The 6,535-nt window shown below is 47.0% G+C and overlaps 1 long non-coding RNA gene and 1 other non-coding gene across 2 annotated transcripts; one reads left to right on the forward strand and one right to left on the reverse strand.

Moving 5' to 3' along the window:
• Positions 1–1,574: 1,574 nt before the first annotated feature.
• On the reverse strand, positions 1,575–1,741 carry LOC119470497. The gene has a single exon (XR_005199407.1). It is a non-coding gene; the product is annotated as a U1 spliceosomal RNA (small nuclear RNA).
• Positions 1,742–2,180: 439 nt separating this feature from the next.
• LOC108301100 lies at positions 2,181–2,593 on the forward strand. The gene is made up of 2 exons (XR_001823734.2): positions 2,181–2,272; positions 2,546–2,593. It is a non-coding gene; the product is annotated as an uncharacterized LOC108301100 (long non-coding RNA).
• The last annotated feature ends 3,942 nt before the right edge of the window (positions 2,594–6,535 follow it).

Below are 6,535 nucleotides of genomic sequence, written 5' to 3' on the forward strand. Positions count from 1 at the left end.
GGCCATCCATATTCAGACCACCTGGAATTAATTACTGTTAACCTATGTACATATTTTTATTCCAAATCATTTTAAGCTATTGTATTTTTTTAAACTATACATGCTAGGCATAGACTATACTAACAGTACAGAAAATGTACACATGTTAAATTTTTGATCACCTTAAGTTCAAAAATAACTTTTCATAACATTCAGGCAACATTGGCATTGTGGTCTTGTGGTATATCTACAGAGAGAAGAATGTATATTTTAACTAGACTGTACTCTCCAGGCTGCACAGAAGAAAAAATGATAAAGAAGAATATATATGTATGTGTGTTTATGTACATATATAATATATATGAAAAAATAAAATAATAAAAAAATTAAATAAATAAAATAATTAAATAAAAATTAAATAAAATTAAGCTTAAATTTTATTTTTACTTTATAAATATTCCATTTCACAGAGCACAAACTTAACTGCAGACAAAGAAAAAGAAACAAATGAAGGAATTCCTGAACTCCTTCCTTTAGACACTTTTCTAAAGGAATCCACATGCTCTAAATTAAGTTGAAGATATTACGATTTGGAGGGTTTTCTTATGACTTTTTACAATCAAGTTGATTAAGGTGTGAGTTGAATATGATACAATACATCCATTTCAAGTTTGATGACGTAGCTATTACTCCAAGGTCCTTTTGGGCCCTTTGCAGTCAGTCCCCCACCAACTCCTTGACCCCAGCAATCAGTGATGGATGTGGTTTCTGCCACTATACAGGTTAGTTTCACCTGTTATAGAAATGCACCTTGATGGAGCCACACAGGATGCACGCTTCATCACTCAGCATGTTTTTGAGATTATTCATGCCATCTCATGTTTCTGTAATGTTTCTCATTTTATTGCTGAGTAGTTCGGGTAGTTGGGGTAGATGACAGTGCATTCTGCCGCCAGGCGAGACTGCGGTTCTGACTTGAGGGTCTCCGCGTGAATATTCACAAGGGCACCTGGGCGCTGGGAGAACCGTTCACCTCCACAAAGTAATCGTGTTACGTCCACAACCCCACAAAGTAAGTGTGTTACGTCCACAAGCCAACAGGAACGCTAAGAGCCCCTAAGGCTTTGTTTTCATCCTAAAGAGCCCGTCTATGTACAGTTTCTACCTGGCTCTATGAGGTGAGAACACATTCCTTGCTAGCACAGAAATCCTACACTCTCATGGGGGCTGCAGTTAGAAGCAGAGGCTATGTGAAGGGTGATTCTCGGGCATATGAGAAAACAAAAGGTTTTCACAGAGTGTGAGAACCCGAGAGACTGGAGACCATGAAGCAATGACTGCAAAAATGAACTTCACTTACAAAAGGAAGAGAAGAGCTCTGCAACCACTTGGCTTCTGTTAAAGAAACTCACAAGAGCGGCAGCAAGAATGGTAACAAGAACGGTAAGAAATCATTACTTTCTACATCCCATATTTGCAGCCATAACAATGACTTATGACGCCATGCAAGGTACCAACCCACAGAAACTGTCAACCCTTTGTATCGCCCTCTGGTTTTCACATTATAAAGACACAAGTTTCACATTATAAAGACACAAGTGAAAACATGAACGAAGTCACTTGCTACCACTGATTATGCAGTCAAGTTTTCCACTTTTGGGGAAACCCCAGGGGTCAGCATATCCCAAGTACAAAGGAAAAGCCGGCAACCTGAGAAAAACCAACCTCAAAACCATCTTGTCCCCACCCCCCAGACAAGCACACGTCCATGTGCCTCTGCCTGACACAGCCTCATACGCCTCGCCCTTTACACACAGGGTGACTTGGCCCATGCACCCACACCCCCAGCCTGGAGCCGTCCTAGCTCTGACACACAGCTGGGACTCTCAAGTCCGACCAACAGTCCTGGACTAGCTCCCACTGCAGGGAACTCTTTCGTGGGGAAGGAGCTGGTGGTAAGGCAACAGCGCCTGCGCTGCCTCATTTACATAGTGGCTGCCTCATTTACATAGTGGTCACATTATCCGTGATGTCACCGAGAGTGTCTTCCCCGCCTCCCAAAGTTTATTTTTATGCTTCTAATTTTTATGTCTCATGTTATGAAAAAAACATGAAAAGTTAAAATTTAAAATATTTGTAAGTAACTTAAAAAATTCAAATATTGCCTTGTCCATCTTTATAAATTTGCCCACACACACACGAAGTGTGCTGGGTCCACACCTGTGTCACAGCAGAGAACCCAGGGCTCTTCCTTGCCTTGACAATGTGTGGAATCCTGGCGGGGATGCCCCAGGTGAGCTGCCCACACAGGTCATCAGGGGGGCCTCCACAAGCAGGAGCTGGCTGAGCATCATGGGCAAATCCCACCAAGCTGTGGGCAGTTCTGAGGGAGGAGATGACCTGCTTCTGGTCTGGCTGTCATTTGGTGCTTGTCATGGCATTTGTTGTTCCTTTCATGTCACATTTTTGTAGATGGCTTATTTCCTGGCGGAATGCAGGTGAACCGATTAGCAGGCACATCGCCTCCTCTGTTTGCTGAGCCTATTTACCCCTCCTGTGCTCGTAGGTGGTGACATCTCCAGGAAACCAGGGCTTCAGCTGTCGCAGAGATCACCAAAACGTGGCCTTCCTCACTGCTAACTCTGTTAATGATGGGCTATCTCTGCAGCTGGTAGGAGCAAAGAATACAGCTGAGGTGTATCTTCAAATTCTTATATCTTTTGACTTTTAAAAATGTTGTTGGCCAGGTACAGTGGCCCACACCTTTAATCCCAGGATTTTGGGAGCCTGAGGCAGGCAGATCATGAGATCAGGAGCTCGAGATCAGCCAGACCAACATGGTGAAACCTGTCTGTATTAAAAATACAAAAAAATTATCCAGGCATGGTGGTGCACATCTGTGATCCTGGCTACTCAGGAGGCTGAGGCAGGAGAATCACTTGAACCTGGAAGATGGAGGTTGCGGTGAGCCAAGATTGCACCACTGCACTCCAACCTGGGCAACAGAGCGAGACTTCATTTCAAAAAAAGAAAAAAAAAATTTTTGTTATATTTTTTATGTGAAAACCCAAAATTCATGGATAAGGTTGGAAACCATCATTCTCAGCAAACTGACACAAGAACAGGAAACCAAACACTGCATGTTCTCATTCATAAGTGGGGTTGAACAATGAGAACACATGGACACAGGGAGGGGAACATGACACACCAGTGCCTGTGGCGGCGGGGGCGGGGGGGGTGGCTGGGGGAGGGATAGCAGTGCGTGGGGAGATTGGGGAGGAGAAATACCTAATGTAGAGGACCAGGAGATGGATGCAGCAAACCACCATGGCACATGTATACCTGTGTAACTTCCTGCACAATCAGCACATGTACCCCACAACTTAAAGTATAATTAAAAAAAAATAAATAAATGAAAGCACATTTCACAAGGCCACCTTTTGTGAACACACCACAGGTGGTGCGAACGCCCCCTCAGCAGCAGTTGCTTCTCCAGGGTCTTCAGCCGTGATCCTGCTCTCCTCACGGGATCAGCTGATCAGCTGCCCTCCTTTAGGACAGGTCTAGGCTCCTCTTCAATCTCTCCCCCTGGTCTCTGAGTCAGGGGCCTGGCTCCAAACGCTGTGTGAGTTCAGCAGGGTGGAGCTCTGCGTCCTTCACTGGGGCACCTGGGAACCCCAACCCCAGGGCAGCCAGCTCAGCCTGCCATCTGGGCTTGAGCACCTGGAAACACTGCAGGCGGCTCCATGTGACGGCCAGGCCAGGATCGAGTCCACTCTTCTCTCAGAGCAGGTCACAACCTGGCAGGCCTCGGCCACAAAACCGAGCCTGCCCCCATCTGGCAAAATACCACTTTTCATCTGGAAGTTAAAATAAGTTAGAAAACAGATTTAAAACCAAAAACCCAGCTGTAGACAAGTCTCCACTGACGTTCTGTGGCAGGCCCCTCCCCCAGAGCCGAGTGGGACGAAATGAACTGGACATTCCCGGGCAGCTCCTGCTGCATCTGAACAGCACATGAAGCCCAGGAGGAAAGAATCCCCAATGTGAAGTGTGCCAGGGCCTCTGGTCCCCCCAAGCCAGAGGCGAGACAGCAGTATGCGGCCCAACCCACGGCTCTCCCGTCAGGACTTCAGGCCAGCTCTGAACTTCCCATGTCTCCGCTCCTCCTGACACAGCTGCCCTCTCGCTTCCTCATCCTCCATCCAAACCTAGTGCTTCCTCTGATCCTCCTCTTAGATTCCACTTTCTTCCTTAAAATGTCGATGTCAACTCCGGCATGAAATAAGCATTCCTCTCTCACCAATGGGGGCACAAGTGTTCATCATCCAATACTCTTGCTGTACTTGCTACATACCAGGCCATGGTCTAAGCCTTTGGAAATTTCACCCCATTCAGTGCTTGTAGCTGCCCTATTCTACCCATTTGCAGATGAGAAAATGAGATACAGCAAGGTTGTCGTGATTATTCATGCCACACAGCTAGAAAGGAGTCAGCCAGGACATGGGCCTGGGCAGCCTGGCCCATCTGTGTCCCAACCACTGCCCTGAGCTACCTTCCTTCCCAGAGTCATTCCAAGATCTGAGCCCTCTCAGCCTGGGGAACACCAGGAATCCTCCCCCGATCCCTCTGTGTTTAGTTTGCATGATATCGATGCAGAGACAGCCCGACATTGGGGTTGAAAACCACAGGTACTATTTGAATGTGGTTGCCATTTCATCTAAAAGTCTCCTGTCTGTAGCCCAGGGCTCTCACTGAACTCATCTGTCTGAGACCTTCCCTGGCCCCAGCCCCTGCTGTGTGCTCCCCAGCACTGCTGTGTCTCTCACTCTTGTATTAGGGCCTCATGCCACTCCCCCTTGAGACGCCACAGCTCCGAGAGGATGGAGCTTGGTGTCGATCTTCATCCCCCTGCCTAGCACAGGCCAGGCATGGAGCAGGGGCTTATTTGTGAATGAACAATGATTAAATTAATTACGAAAAAATGCTCCATAAGTGAATCACCACCTAAGTATAGCTACAGTAAGTTTAAGATAGCTTTAGTTACCATTGCTAGCTCCGTAGTTGGGGAAAGGAACTCTTTGAGCTTCTCAGAATCCTCTTTCACCACCTGGAAATTGAGTGATTGGATATTATTGAGTTTTCTTTCAATGCTAAAATACCACAGTTCTACTATTCATTTTTTTTCTTACAACAGTTTGGGAAGGTGAGAGGGATGGTTGCTTTTCTCTTTATTTCAAGGAAAGAGAGATTCAGAGTAATTAAGTGTCAAAGGTGACATGACTGGCATGTGGGATGCTTGGTGATGCTCAGACAATCTAGATGAGAAGATGAGACACATCAACACAGAGCACGTGGAGCGTTTGGAAACTAAGAACGAACCACAAGCGCTAAGCTGCATGGGAAGGGATGTCCCAGCATCACAGTGATGCGCTGGCTTCAGATCTGACTCAGTACAGTCCCAGGAGTGGCAGCCAGAGGGATACTTGTGTTGCCCCTTCCCCAGCTTTAGACAGCTCAGCAGAGAGAAAGAGACTGTTTGGAACAAAGTGAGAAAAGAGGACAAGATTCTCTGCCTGTTCATCCAGACACTTCTTGCAGATCTTGTCCAGCCCACCAATGTTGATCTGAAGCCACGCATCACGGGGTCCCACCCAAGGCCTATATTAACCACCACTTGGGTACCTTGTTTGCTATTTTCACTCAAGGCCCTAGGAATCAGCAGGTGGCAAAGCCAACCAAGCTTCTGTCCTTTCTTTCAGGGTGGCAGGTTCTTCCAGGACCTAGGAAGGTCCAGAGATGCCATAGAGCAGCCAGGGCCTGGAGTAAGAAACCTTACAAATGTACCTGGTGCTCCATTTTACTGCAGCTGAGCTGGCACCCAAACCTCACAAAAAAGTCCTTCTGACTCTTGTCTCCTCTTTCCACAGGTAGTGGAGTCTCTCCTCATGTTCACCACCACCACAGGGACACAGAGAGTACGGCCAGGCTGCTGCCCATGTCTGCCTAGCACCCAAGGGCCCTTCAGTCAGCTTGTAGTGAATACCACCAGGCCTGGGACTCACCCTTCAGGGCAGTGGGCTCCCTTTGACCCAGGGCAGGCCCACAAATGTCATTCAAGAGCCAAGACCTGAAATCAGAGACCCGGAGAGCCCATTTGGTGGTCTACCCTGCTGTGGCTCAGTGGCTCCCTAAAACCAGCACATGTCAGAGTCTCACCCGAGGCCCATGGTGTACTCCCTGGGTACTGCTGCTGGTTCTTCGGGGCCTATGGGCTCTTCAGTCAGCAGGTGATAAATCCTGCCAGGACTGGGCTCTTTCCTTCAGGGCAGTGGCTCTTTAGCATTTCATCAAACCTTTTTTCAAAGTTCTTAGTTTCTTTTCATTGGGTTAGAACAAGTTCTTTTAGCTCACAGAAGTTTCTTATCATCCACTTGCTGATGCTAATGAGAATAGACAATTTCGAGAGGAATATAAGTGAATTAATGGAGCTGAAAAACACAACACGAGAACTTCGTGAAGTATGCACAAGTTTTAAAAGCCGAAATGATCAAGC

This window comes from Cebus imitator, unplaced genomic scaffold (assembly GCF_001604975.1).
Source record: "Cebus imitator isolate Cc_AM_T3 unplaced genomic scaffold, Cebus_imitator-1.0 Scaffold32, whole genome shotgun sequence".
Classification (NCBI taxonomy): domain Eukaryota; kingdom Metazoa; phylum Chordata; class Mammalia; order Primates; family Cebidae; genus Cebus; species Cebus imitator.